This window comes from Phyllobates terribilis, unplaced genomic scaffold (genome assembly GCF_046119375.1).
Source record: "Phyllobates terribilis strain yellow unplaced genomic scaffold, ASM4611937v1 Scaffold_13__5_contigs__length_258822181, whole genome shotgun sequence".
Lineage (NCBI taxonomy): Eukaryota > Metazoa > Chordata > Amphibia > Anura > Dendrobatidae > Phyllobates > Phyllobates terribilis.
This window is the reverse complement of record NW_027362773.1, coordinates 209146596-209162192: the sequence shown is the minus strand read 5'-3', so window position 1 is coordinate 209162192 and position 15597 is coordinate 209146596.

The following is a 15597-nucleotide window of genomic DNA, read 5'->3' as shown; positions in this document are numbered from 1 at the left end:
CATTGAACAGGAGAAGGAGGTGAGCTATGATATCACCTATTGTGAATGGTGGATCCTGTGTTATATACTGTATATAGAGGTGTTATCAGTCATTGTACAGGAGAAGGAGGTGAGATGTGACATCCCCTATTGTGAATGGTGGATTCTGTGTTATCTACTGTATATAGAGGTGTTATCAGTCATTGTACAGGAGGAGGTGAGCTGTGATATCACCTATTGTAAATGGTGGATCCTGTGTTATCGACTGTATATAGAGGTGTTGTCAGTCATTGTACAGGAGGAGGAGAAGGAGGTGAGCTGTGATATCACCTATTGTAAATGGTGGATCCTGTGTTATCGACTGTATATAGAGGTGTTGTCAGTCATTGTACAGGAGGGGGAGGAGGTGAGCTGTGATAACACAGGATCCACCATTCACAATAGGTGATATCTACTGTAGATAGAGATGTTATCAGTCACTGTACAGGAGAAGGAGGAGGAGAGCTGTGATATTGTAACGGGTCCGGGAGGCGGAACCTCTGAGCTACTATACAAGGGGGAGGCCCTTGTAAGGGAGCGGGTGGCAGTCTCTGGGTGAACGGACAGGGAGTTACGGCAAGTGATCAGGGCAGTCTCTGGGTAAGGGGTAGGTACGACCTGTGATGGCAGAGCCTCCGGGTAGGCTAGCAGGCAGATGGTAGATGTGTGCTCCCAGGTGAGCAAGCGAGAGTCTCTGGAATAGCAGGTGGTCACGGCACGTGACGGCGGAACCTCCGGGCTGGCAGGCAGGTAGGTAACGGAGAAGCGCTCCCAGGTGAGCGGGCAAGAGTCTCTGGAATAGCTGGTGGTCACCGCACGTGACAACGGGACCTCCGGGCTGGCAAGCAGGCAGGTAACGGAGATGCGCTCCCAGGTGAGCGGGCAAGCTGGTCCATAGACAGACTGACCGGAGTTGTAAGGCAGACCGTCGGACCTCAGGCAAGCAGGCAGGTAGCTGATGTGCGCTCCCAGGTGAGCGGACAAGTTGGTCCTTAGACAGACTGACCGGAGTTGTAAGGCAGACCGTCGGACCTCAGGCAGGCAGGCAGGTAACAAGTATTCAGGCAGGAATCAGGCAGGTAACTAGCAGGAAACTGGCAGGAAACTGGCAGGTAACTGGCAACGGGACCTGAGGGCTGAAGCACAGGTGAGACACAGGTGCAAACAACATTGCTCGGGCACCTCCATTTTGGAGGAGGTGCCTTATATATGATGAAGTCCTCCGGCCATTGGCCGGGGACTCTTTAGGGCGGCGCGCGCGGCCCCTTTAAGAGGAGGGGAGCGCGCGCGCGCGCGCCCTAAGCACAGGGGCCGGGAAGGAGCGCGCGCTGAGAGCAGAGCAGGAGGAGGACGCCGGGACGGAGCGCGCGCTGACAGCAGAGCAGGAGGAGGACGCCGGGACGGAGCGCGCGCTGACAGCAGAGCGGGGAGAGGACGCCGGGACGGAGCGCGCGCTGACAGCAGAGCGGTGAGGGGAGCAGCGTCCCTGCCTAGCAGAGGGCAGGGACGCCAGCGCTACAGTACCCCCCCCTTTAGACCCCCCCTTTTTTAGGCCAGACAGAAATTTAGCTAGGATGAGAGGGGCATGGATATTCTCCCGGGGCTCCCACGTTCTCTCCTCAGGACCAAACCCCCTCCAATCTACCAAGAAAAAGGTCTTTCCTCTTACCCTTTTGGTGGCAAGAATGTTCTCTACCTCAAACTCGTCCTCAGCAGAAACCGGAGCAAGAGGCGTACCTGTAGACTTAGAAAAAGAGTTAAGTACCACAGGTTTGAGGAGAGATACATGGAAGGAGTTAGGGATCCGTAAGTTGGCCGGGAGTTTCAATTTATAGGCCACCGGGTTGATCTGACTGATAACCTCCAGTGGGCCGATGAACCGAGGCCCCAACTTATAGGAAGGGATCTTGAGCCGGACATATTTGGACGAGAGCCAGACTTTATCCCCAGGACGGAATTGAGGAGGATCCAGACGTCCTTTGTCAGCGTGCCTTTTCATACGCTCGGATGACAGAAGGAGTGCGGACCGGGTACTCTCCCATATGGAGGAAGACTCGCTCTCGTGATTGTTGTACGAGAATTCGGCCCATGGCAGGAGATCCACCCAGTCAGAATGGTGAGCATTAACGAAGTGCCGGAGGTAACTGGTCAGGTTCTGATTGATCCGCTCCACTTGACCATTAGACTGTGGGTGGTAAGCGGAGGAGAAGTCCAGAGTGACGTCTAGCAATTTACAAGTGGCTCTCCAGAAACGAGAAGTGAACTGTACTCCTCGATCCGACACGATGTGACGGGGCAGGCCATGAAGACGGAAGATGTGGCGGATAAAGACTCTAGCCAGCTCGGGTGCAGACGGAAGACCTGGCAGGGGAATGAAGTGAGCCATCTTGGAAAAGCGGTCAGCGACCACCCAAATTACCGTACAACCGGCAGAGACGGGCAGATCAGTTACGAAGTCCATCGCTATATGCTGCCAGGGGGCAGCAGGTGCTGGCAGAGGAAGAAGGCGGCCGGCCGACAGGTGTCTCGGAACCTTGTTGCGGGCGCAGGACACACAGGCAGAAACAAAGTCCATAACATCCTTGTGCAGGTTAGGCCACCAGTAGTGCCGGGTAATAAGCTGGAGGGTCTTTTTCTGACCGGCGTGGCCAGCTAGTTTAGACGAATGACCCCAGTGTAGGATCCTCTCCCGATCAGGTACCGATACGAACGTCTTACCAGGAGGGAGACAATTTAGACTCACGGAAGCCACCTGCATTACTCTGGCGGGATCGATGGGGCAGTCACATGGTCTATGAGGTGGTAATGTCTCTGCCTCCTCCATATCAAAGACATCAGCACAAGACCAATAAGGAATCGGAAGTCCAGGTAGATTAGCTGGGATAGGAGAGGGACGGACGGAATGGACGGGAACCAGACAGGTTTTATGACAGTCTTGTCCCCAGCGAAGGACTTCTCCGGTTTGCCAGTCAAGCACGGGTGCATGTCTCTGGAGCCAAGGCAGACCTAGCAAGAGGGCGTGAGAGAGTCCAGGCAGAACGTGAAGGGAGATACTCTCTGAATGCAGCATACCCACTTGCAGAGTAACGGATTCGGTGATGAATTGGATGGGGCGAGATAAGAGGCCCCCATCCACGGCAACAACAGACAAGGGTACAGCCAGAGGTTTGGTGGGGATGCGGTATTTCTCCACCAGGGACAGAGAAATAAGATTTCCGGCTGCTCCAGAGTCAAGTTGGGCTAGTTCGGAATAACGATTCTCCCCGCAGATGATTGAGACAGACAGCAGCAGGGATGGAGAGGATTTATTTTTGTCTAGATCAAGTCCTCTGAGCGAACCTAGACACAGGCGTTCTCCCGACCTCTCCGGGCAGGCACGGATCCGATGCTCCTTACTGCCACAGTAGAAGCAGCTCCCCTCGGCACGGCGAAAGTCCTGACGGGATTTGACCATCTTGGTCTGGTCGACCTGCATAGGCTCAGGAGAGTGTACCTGGGGAGAAACGGAAGGAGTGACGGGTTTCAGAAAAGTAGGAACCAGACGTGGAAGCCCCTTTTCACGGGTGACCTCTTTGGCACGTTCCTGGAACCGTAGGTCAATCCGGGTGGCAAGAGTTATTAAGTCATCGAGAGTGGTAGGAATGTCCCGACCAGCAAGTTCATCTTTAATACGGCCGGACAGACCCTCCCAGAAGACGGATACCAGAGCTTCGTTATCCCAGGCCAGCTCCGAGGCAAGGGTACGGAACCGTATGGCATATTGACCCACGGTGAGGCTTCCCTGACGGAGGCGTAGCAGAGATGATGCGGATGAGGTCCTCCGTCCGGGTTCGTCGAAGGCTTTCCGGAAAGCCGTGAGAAAGGCAGGCAAGTCGGACACCAGGGGGTCTCCTCTCTCCCATAGAGGATTTAGCCAGGCCAGAGCCTCCCCGGTGAGATGGGACATGATGAATGCAATTTTGGCTCGGTCGGAGTTAAACTGGTGGGACAATAGTTCAAAATGCAAGGTGCACTGATTTATGAAGCCCCGAGCCAGGACGGAGTCGCCTCCGAAGCGAGGAGGTGCAGAGAGCCGGGGTCCGGAAAAGGATACCATGGTACTGGCCGTAGTTGCAGGTGGTGTTGTCAGAGTATCCAGGCGAGTATTGACATTCCGCAGGTGACCCAGGATGGACTCCTGTTGGGACCTTTGACGGGACAGTTCAAGACAGAGGTCCGAGAGCGAGGGAGCTTGGGTGCCACCGGGTTCCATGGCCCGAGCAAACTGTAACGGGTCCGGGAGGCGGAACCTCTGAGCTACTATACAAGGGGGAGGCCCTTGTAAGGGAGCGGGTGGCAGTCTCTGGGTGAACGGACAGGGAGTTACGGCAAGTGATCAGGGCAGTCTCTGGGTAAGGGGTAGGTACGACCTGTGATGGCAGAGCCTCCGGGTAGGCTAGCAGGCAGATGGTAGATGTGTGCTCCCAGGTGAGCAAGCGAGAGTCTCTGGAATAGCAGGTGGTCACGGCACGTGACGGCGGAACCTCCGGGCTGGCAGGCAGGTAGGTAACGGAGAAGCGCTCCCAGGTGAGCGGGCAAGAGTCTCTGGAATAGCTGGTGGTCACCGCACGTGACAACGGGACCTCCGGGCTGGCAAGCAGGCAGGTAACGGAGATGCGCTCCCAGGTGAGCGGGCAAGCTGGTCCATAGACAGACTGACCGGAGTTGTAAGGCAGACCGTCGGACCTCAGGCAGGCAGGCAGGTAACAAGTATTCAGGCAGGAATCAGGCAGGTAACTAGCAGGAAACTGGCAGGAAACTGGCAGGTAACTGGCAGGTAACTGGCAACGGGACCTGAGGGCTGAAGCACAGGTGAGACACAGGTGCAAACAACATTGCTCGGGCACCTCCATTTTGGAGGAGGTGCCTTATATATGATGAAGTCCTCCGGCCATTGGCCGGGGACTCTTTAGGGCGGCACGCGCGGCCCCTTTAAGAGGAGGGGAGCGCGCGCGCCCTAAGCACAGGGGCCGGGAAGGAGCGCGCGCTGAGAGCAGAGCAGGAGGAGGACGCCGGGACGGAGCGCGCGCTGACAGCAGAGCAGGAGGAGGACGCCGGGACGGAGCGCGCGCTGACAGCAGAGCGGGGAGAGGACGCCGGGACGGAGCGCGCGCTGACAGCAGAGCGGTGAGGGGAGCAGCGTCCCTGCCTAGCAGAGGGCAGGGACGCCAGCGCTACAGATATCACATATTGTGACTGGTGGATCCTGTGTTATCTACTGAATATAGAGGTGTTATCAGTCATTGTACAGGAGGAGGAGGAGGTGAGCTGTGACATCACCAATTGTAAATGGTGAATCCTGTGTTATCTACTGTATATAGAGGTGTTGTCAGTCATTGCACAGGAGGGGGAGGAGGTGAGCTGTGACATCACCTATTGTGAATGGTGGATCCTGTGTTATATACTGTATATAGAGGTGTTATCAGTCATTGTACAGGAGGAGGAGGTGAGCTGTGACATCACCAATTGTGAATGGTGGATCCAGTGATATCTACTGTATATAGAGGTGTTATCAGTCATTGCACAGGAGGAGGAGGTGAGCTATGACATCACCTATTGTAAATGGTGGATCCTGTGTTATATACTGTATATAGAGGTGTTATCAGTCATTGCACAGGATGTGGAGGAGGTGAGCTGTGACATCACCTATTGTGAATGGTGGATCCTGTGTTATCTACTGTATATAGAGGTGTTATCAGTCATTGTACAGGAGGAGGTGAGCTGTGACATCACCTATTGTAAATGGTGGATCCTGTGTTATATACTGTATATAGAGGTGTTATCAGTCATTGTACAGGAGGAGGAGGTGAGCTGTGACATCACCTATTGTAAATGGTGGATCCTGTGTTATATACTGTATATAGAGGTGTTATCAGTCATTGTGCAGGAGGAGGAGGTGAGCTGTGACATCCCCTATTGTGAATGGTGGATCCTGTGTTTTCTACTGTATATAGAGGTGTTATCAGTCATTGAACAGGAGAAGGAGGTGAGCTATGATATCACCTATTATGAATGGTGGATCCTGTGTTATATACTGTATATAGAGATGTTATCAGTCATTGTACAGGAGAAGGAGGTGAGCTGTGACATCACCTATTGTAAATGGATCCAGTGTTATCTACTGTATATAGAGGTGTTATTAGTCATTATACAGGAGAAGGAGGTGAGATGTGACATCCCCTATTGTGAATGGTGGATCCTGTGTTATCTACTGTATATAGAGGTGTTGTCAGTCATTGTACAGGAGGAGGAGGTGAGCTGTGATATCACCTATTGTGAATGGTGGATCCTGTGTTATCTACTGTATATAGAGGTGTTGTCAGTCATTGTACAGGAGGAGGAGGTGAGCTGTGATATCACCTATTGTGAATGGTGGATCCTGTGTTATCTACTGTATATAGTGGTGTTGTCAGTCATTGTACAGGAGGGGGAGGAGGTGAGCTGTGATAACAGAATCCACCATTCACAATAGGTGATATCTACTGTATATAGAGGTGTTATCAGTCATTGTACAGGAGGAGGTGAGCTGTGATATCACCTATTGTAAATGGTGAATCCTGTGTTATCTACTGTATATAGAGGTGTTATCAGTCATGGTACAGGAGGAGGAGGAGGTGAGCTGTGATATCACCTATTGTAAATGGTGGATCCTGTGTTATCTACTGTATATAGAGGTGTTATCAGTCATTGTACAGGAGGAGGAGGTGAGCTGTGATATCACCTATTGTAAATGGTGGATCCTATGTTATCTACTGTATATAGAGGTGTTGTCAGTCATTGTACAGGAGGAGGAGGAGGTGAGCTGTGATATCACCTATTGTAAATTGTGGATCCTGTGTTATCTACTGTATATAGAGGTGTTGTCAGTCATTGTACAGGAGGAGGAGGAGGTGAGCTGTGATATCACCTATTGTGAATGGTGGATCCTGTGTTATCTACTGTATATAGAGGTGTTGTCAGTCATTGTACAGGAGGAGGAGGTGAGCTGTGATATCACCTATTGTGAATGGTGGATCCTGTGTTATCTACTGTATATAGAGGTGTTGTCAGTCATTGTACAGGAGGAGGAGGTGAGCTGTGATATCACCTATTGTGAATGGTGGACCCTGTGTTATCTACTGTATATAGAGGTGTTGTCAGTCATTGTACAGGAGGGGGAGGAGGTGAGCTGTGATAACACAGGATCAACCATTCACAATAGGTGATTTCTACTGAATATAGAGGTGTTGTCAGTCATTGCACAGGAGGGGGAGGAGGTGAGCTGTGACATCATCTATTGTGAATGGTGGATCCAGTGATATCTACTGTATATAGAGGTGTTATCAGTCATTGCACAGGATGTGGAGGAGGTGAGCTGTGACATCACCTATTGTGATTGGTGGATCCTGTGTTATCTACTGTATATAGAGGTGTTATTAGTCATTGTACAGGAGGAGGTGAGCTGTGACATCACCTATTGTAAATGGTGGATCCTGTGTTATATACTGTATATAGAGGTGTTATCAGTCATTGTACAGGAGGAGGAGGTGAGCTGTGACATCACCTATTGTGAATGGTGGATCCTGTGTTATATACTGTATATAGAGGTGTTATCACTCATTGCACAGGATGTGGAGGAGGTGAGCTGTGACATCACCTATTGTGAATGGTGGATCCTGTGTTATATACTGTATATAGAGGTGTTATCAGTCATTGTACAAGAGGAGGAGGTGAGCTGTGACATCACATATTGTGAATGGTGGATCCTGCGTTATCTACTGTATATAGAGGTGTTATCAGTCATTGTACAGGAGGAGGAGGTGAGCTGTGACATCATCTATTGTAAATGGTGGATCCTGTGTTATATACTGTATATAGAGGTGTTATCAGTCATTTTACAGGAGAAGGAGGTGAGCTGTGACATCATCTATTGTAAATGGTGGATCCTGTGTTATATACTGTATATAGAGGTGTTATCAGTCATTGTACAGGAGGAGGAGGTGAGCTGTGACATCACCTATTGTGAACGGTGGATCCTGTGTTATCTACTGTATATAGAGGTGTTATAAGTCATTGCACAGGATGTGGAGGAGGTGAGTTGTGACATCACCTATTGTGAATGGTGGATCCTGTGTTATCTACTGTATATAGAGGTGTTGTCAGTAATTGTACAGGAGCAGGAGGTGAGCTGTGACATCACCTATTGTAAATGGTGGATCCAGTGTTATCTATTGTATACAGAGGTGTTATCAGTCATTGTACAAGAGGAGGAGGAGGTGAGCTGTGAAATGAACTATTGTAAATGGTGGATCCTGTGTTATATACTGTATATAGAGGTGTTATTAGTCATTGTTCAGGAGAAGGAGGTGAGCTGTGACATCACCTATTGTAAATGGTGTATCCTGTGTTATCTACTGTATATAGAGATGTTGTCAGTCATTGTACAAGAGGAGGAGGTGAGCTGTGATATCACCTATTGTGAATGGTGGATCCTGTGTTATCTACTGTATATAGAGGTGTTGTCAGTCATTGTACAAGAGGAGGAGGTGAGCTTTGATATCACCTATTGTGAATGGTGGATCCTGTGTAATCTACTGTATATAGAGGTGTTGTCAGTCATTGTACAGGAGGAGGAGGTGAGCTGTGACATCACCTATTGTGAATGGTGGATCCTGTGTTATATACTGTATATAGAGGTATTATTAGTCATTGTACAGGAGAAGGAGGTGAGATGTGACATCACCTATTGTGAATGGTAGATCCTGTGTTATATACTGTATATAGAGGTGTTATCAGTCATTGCACAGGATGTGTAGGAGGTGAGCTGTGACATCACCCATTGTGAATGGTGGATCCTGTGTTATCTACTGTATATAGAGGTGTTGTCAGTAATTGTACAGGAGCAGGAGGTGAGCTGTGACATCACCTTTTGTAAATGGTGGATCCTGTGTTATATACTGTGTATAGAGGTGTTTTGAGTCATTGTATAGGAGGAGGAGGTGAGCTGTGACATCACCTATTGTGAATGGTGGATCCTGTGTTATCTACTGTATATAGAGGTGTTATCAGTCATTGTACAGGAGAAGGAGGTGAGCTGTGACATCACCTATTGTAAATGGTGGATCCAGTGTTATCTACTGTATATAGAGGTGTTATCAGTCATTGTACAAGAGGAGGAGGATGTGAGCTGTGAAATCACCTATTGTAAATCGTGGATCCTGTGCTATATACTTTATATAGAGGTGTTATTAGTCATTGTTCAGGAGAAGGAGGTGAGCTGTCACATCCCCTATTGTGAATGGTGGATCCTGTGTTATCTACTGTATATAGAGGTGTTATCAGTCATTGTACAGGAGGAGGAGGTGAACTGTGACATCACCTATTATGAATGGTGGATCCTGCGTTATCTACTGTATATAGAGGTGTTATCAGTCATTGTACAGGAGGAGGAGGTGAGCTGTGACATCATCTATTGTAAATGGTGGATCCTGTGTTATATACTGTATATAGAGGTGTTATCAGTCATTGTACAGGAGGAGGAGGTGAGCTTTGACATCACCTATTGTGAATGGTGGATCCTGTGTTATCTACTGTATATAGAGGTGTTGTCAGTAATTGTACAGGAGCAGGAGGTGAGCTGTGACATCACCTTTTGTAAATGGTGGATCCTGTGTTATATACTGTGTATAGAGGTGTTATCAGTCATTGCACAGGATGTGGAGGAGGTGAGCTGTGACATCACCTATTGTGAATGGTGGATCCTGTGTTATCTACTGTATATAGAGGTGTTGTCAGTAATTGTACAGGAGCAGGAGGTGAGCTGTGACATCACCTATTGTAAATGGTGTATCCTGTGTTATATAATAATAATAATAATAATAATAGTTTATTTTTATAGCGCCAACATATTCCGCAGCACTTTACAAATTTTAGGGGGGACTTATACAGACAATACAGAATAAGCATATCTCATATCGAAAGTAGTGAGGGCCCTGCGCGCAAGCTTACAGTCTATGAGGAAATGGAGACACAAAAGGTAAAAAGTACATATATTGTATAATGCAGCCTTGATATACTAAATAGGATAAATAATAATACATGGACTGGTCGCCAGCCAGTATGTGTACCGTCCTGACAGAGGCTTTTATGTGCATGGTTGGTTTGAACCCGAAGTTGAAGAAGATTTTAATATGGGGGAAAGCTGGGATGGACAGATAGTGTGTTTAGGCGATACGCCAGTCTAAAGAAATGTGTTTTTAGGGTTCGCTTGAAACTGTGGGTATTGGGAATTAATCGAACTGTCCTGGGTAGTGCATTCCAGAGAATTGGCGCAGCATGCGAGAAATCTTGGAGACGGGAGTGGGAAGTTCGGATTATGGAGGATTTTAGTTTCAAGTCATTTGCAGAACGGAGGGCACGTGTAGGGTGGTAGACTGAGACAAGGGAGGAGATGTAGGGGGTACTGAAGAATGGAGCGCTTTGTGGGTAAGCGTGATAAGTTTAAAACGAACTCTATATTGGATGGGTAACCAATGCAATGACTGGCACAGGGAAGAGGCATCGGTGTAGCGGTTGGCGAGGAATATGATCCTGGCTGCTGCGTTCAGGACGGATTGGAGAGGGGAGAGTTTAGTAAGAGGGAGACCGATTAGTAGAGAGTTGCAATAGTCAAGACGAGAATGAATAAGAGCGACAGAGTTTTTGCCGAGTCTTTGCCGAGTCAAAGGTGAGAAAAGTCCTGATTCTTGAGATGTTTTTGAGGTGTAGATGACATGAACGAGCGAGTGATTTCATGTGAGGGGTGAAAGAAAGATCTGAATCAAAAATGACCCCAAGACAGCGGGCTTGTAGCTGGGGAGTAATGGTTGAGCCACAAACGGAGATGGCAATATCGGGCACAGGTAGATTAATGGAGGGAGGAAAGACAAGTAGTTCAGTTTTTGACAGATTCAGTTTTAGGTAGAGGGAGGACATAATATACTGTATATAGAGGTGTTTTCAGTCATTGAACAGGAGAAGGAGGTGAGCTATGATATCACCTATTGTGAATGGTGGATCCTGTGTTATCTACTGTATATAGAGGTGTTATCAGTCATTATACAGGAGGAGGAGGTGAGCTGTGACATCACCTATTGTAAATGGTGGATCCTGTGTTATCTACTGTATATAGAGGTGTTATCAGTCATTGTACAGGAGGAGGAGGTGAGCGGTGACATCACCTATTGTGAATGGTGGATCCTGTGTTATCTACTGTATATAGAGGTGTTATCAGTCATTGTACAGGAGGAGGAGGTGAGCTGTGACATCATCTATTGTAAATGGTGGATCCTGTGTTATATACTGTATAAAGAGGTGTTATCAGTCATTGTGCAAGAGGAGGAGGAGATGAGATGTGAAATCACCTATTGTAAATGGTGGATCCTGTGTTATATACTGTATATAGAGGTGTTATCAGTCATTGTACAGGAGAAGGAGGTGAGCTGTGACATCATCTATTGTAAATGGTGGATCCTGTGTTATATACTGTATATAGAGGTGTTATCAGTCATTGCACATGATGTGGAGGAGGTGAGCTGTGACATCACCTATTGTGAATGGTGGATCCTGTGTTATATACTGTATATAGAGGTGTTGTCAGTAATTGAACAGGAGGTGAGCTGTGACATCACCTATTGTAAATGGTGTATCCTGTGTTATATAATAATAATAATAGTTTATTTTTATAGCGCCAACATATTCCGCAGCACTTTACAAATTTTAGGGGGGACTTATACAGACAATACAGAATAAGCATATCTCATATCGAAAGGAGTGAGGACCCTGCTCGCGAGCTTACAGTCTATGAGGAAGTGGGGGAGACACAAAAGGTAAAAAGTACATATATTGTATAATGCAGCCTTGATATACTGAATAGGATAAATAATAATACATGGACTGGTCGCCAGCCAGTATGTGTGCAGTCCTGACAGAGGCTTTTATGTGAATGGTTGGTTTGAACCCGAAGTTGAAGAAGATTTTAATATGGGGGAAAGCTGGGATGGACAGAGTGTGTTTAGGTGATACGCCAGGCTAAAGAAATGTGTTTTTAGGGTTCGCTTGAAACTGTGGGTATTGGGAATTAATCGAACTGTCCTGGGTGGTGCATTCCAGAGAATTGGCGCAGCACGTGAGAAATCTTGGAGACGGGAGTGGGAAGTTCGGATTATGGAGGATTTTAGTTTCAAGTCATTTGCAGAACGGAGGGCACGTGTAGGATGGTAGACAGACAAGGGAGGAGATGTAGGGGGTACTGAAGCATGGAGCGCTTTGTGGGTAAGCGTGATAAGTTTAAAACGAACTCTATATTGGATGGGCAACCAATGCAATGACTGGCACAGGGAAGAGGCATCGGTGTAGCGGTTGGCGAGGAATATGATCCTGGCTGCTGCGTTCAGGACGGATTGGAGAGGGGAGAGTTTAGTAAGAGGGAGACCGATTAGTAGAGAGTTGCAATAGTCAAGACGAGAATGAATAAGAGCGACAGTAAGAGTTTTTGCCGAGTCAAAGGTGAGAAAAGTCCTGATTCTTGAGATGTTTTTGAGGTGTAGATGACATGAACGAGCGAGTGATTTGATGTGAGGAGTGAAAGAAAGATCTGAATCAAAAATGACCCCAAGACAGCGGGCTTCTAGCTGGGGAGTAATGGTTGAGCCACAAACGGAGATGGCAATATCGGGCACAGGTAGATTAATGGAGGGAGGAAAGACGAGTAGTTTAGTTTTTGACAGATTCAGTTTTAGGTAGAGGGAGGACATAATATACTGTATATAGAGGTGTTATGAGTCATTGTACAGGAGGAGGAGGAGGTGAGCTGTGACATCACCTATTGTGAATGGTGGATCCTGTGTTATCTACTGTATATAGAGGTGTTGTCAGTCATTGTACAGGAGGAGGAGGTGAGCTGTGATATCACCTATTGTGAATGGTGGATCCTGTGTAATCTACTGTATATAGAGGTGTTGTCCGTCATTGTACAGGAGGAGGAGGTGAGCTGTGATATCACCTATTGTGAATGGTGGATCCTGTGTTATCTACTGTATATAGAGGTGTTGTCAGTCATTGCACAGGAGGGGGAGGAGGTGAGCTGTGATAACACAGGATCCACCATTCACAATAGGTGATATCTACTGTATATAGAGATGTTATCAGTCATTGTACAGGAGGAGGAGGAGGAGAGCTGTGATATCACATATTGTGAATGGTGGATCCTGTGTTATCTACTGAATATAGAGGTGTTATCAGTCATTGTACAGGAGGAGGAGGAGGTGAGCTGTGACATCACCAATTGTAAATGGTGGATCCTGTGTTATCTACTGTATATAGAGGTGTTGTCAGTCATTGTACAGGAGGGGGAGGAGGTGAGCTGTGACATCACCTATTGTGAATGGTGGATCCTGTGTTATCTACTGTATATAGAGGTGTTGTCAGTCATTGTACAGGAGCAGGAGGTGAGCTGTGACATCACCTATTGTGAATGGTGGATCCTGTGTTATCTACTGTATATAGAGGTGTTGTCAGTAATTGTACAGGAGGAGGTGAGCTGTGACATCACCTATTGTAAATGGTGGATCCTGTGTTATATACTGTATATAGAGGTGTTATCAGTCATTGTACAGGAGGAGGAGGAGGTGAGCTGTGACATCACCTATTGTAAATGGTGGATCCTGTGTTATATACTGTATATAGAGGTGTTATCAGTCATTGTACAGGAGAAGGAGGTGAGCTGTGATATCACCTATTGTGAATGGTGGATCCTGTGTTATCTACTGTATATAGAGGTGTTGTCAGTAATTGTACAGGAGCAGGAGGTGAGCTGTGATATCACCTATTGTGAATGGTGGATTCTGTGTTATCTACTGTATATAGAGGTGTTATCAGTCATTGTACAGGAGAAGGAGGTGAGCTGTGACATCACCTATTGTAAATGGTAGATCCTGTGTTATCTACTGTATATAGAGGTGTTATCAGTCATTGTACAGGAGGAGGAGGTGAGCTGTGACATCACCTATTGTGAATGGTGGATCCAGTGATATCTACTGTATATAGAGGTGTTATCAGTCATTGCACAGGAGGAGGAGGTGAGCTGTGACATCACCTATTGTAAATGGTGGATCCTGTGTTATATACTGTATACAGAGGTGTTATCAGTCATTGCACAGGATGTGGAGGAGGTGAGCTGTGACATCACCTATTGTGAATGGTGGATCCTGTGTTATCTACTGTATATAGAGGTGTTATCAGTCATTGTACAGGAGGAGGAGGTGAGCTGTGACATCACCTATTGTAAATGGTGGATCCTGTGTTATATACTGTATATAGAGGTGTTATCAGTCATTGTACAGGAGGAGGAGTTGAGCTGTGACATCATCTATTGTAAATGGTGGATCCTGTGTTATATACTGTATATAGAGGTGTTATCAGTCATTGTACAGGAGGAGGAGGTGAGCTGTGACATCACCTATTGTGAATGGTGGATCTTGTGTTATCTACTGTATATAGAGGTGTTATCAGTCATTGTACAGGAGGAGGAGGTGAGCTGTGACATCACCTATTGTGAATGGTGGATCCTGTGTTATATACTGTATATAGAGGTGTTATCAGTCATTGCACAGGATGTGGAGGAGGTGAGCTGTGACATCACCTATTGTGAATGGTGGATCCTGTGTTATCTACTGTATATAGAGGTGTTGTCAGTAATTGTACTGGAGCAGGAGGTGAGCTGTGACATCACCTATTGTAAATGGTGGATCCTGTGTTATATACTGTATATAGAGGTGTTAGGAGTCATTGTACAGGAGGAGGAGGAGGTGAGCTGTGACATCACCTATTGTGAATGGTGGATCCTGTGTTATCTACTGTATATAGAGGTGTTATCAGTCATTGTACAGGAGAAGGAGGTGAGCTGTGACATCACCTATTGTAAATGGTGGATCCAGTGTTATCTACTGTATATAGAGGTGTTATCAGTCATTGTACAAGAGATTGAGGAGGTGAGCTGTGAAATCACCTATTGTAAATGGTGGATCCTGTGTTATATACTGTATATAGAGGTGTTATTAGTCATTGTTCAGGAGAAGGAGGTGAGCTGTGACATCCCCTATTGTGAATGGTGGATCCTGTATTATCTACTGTATATAGAGGTGTTATCAGTCATTGTACAGGAGGAGGAGGTGAGCTGTGACATCACCTATTGTGAATGGTGGATCCTGCGTTATCTACAGTATATAGAGGTGTTATCAGTCATTGTACAGGAGGAGGAGGTGAGCTGTGACATCATCTATTGTAAATGGTGGATCCTGTATTATATACTGTATATAGAGGTGTTATCAGTCATTGTACAGGAGGAGGAGGTGAGCTGTGACATCACCTATTGTGAATGGTGGATCTTGTGTTATCTACTGTATATAGAGGTGTTATCAGTCATTGTACAGGAGGAGGAGGTGAGCTGTGACATCACCTATTGTGAATGGTGGATCCTGTGTTATATACTGTATATAGAGGTGTTATCAGTCATTGCACAGG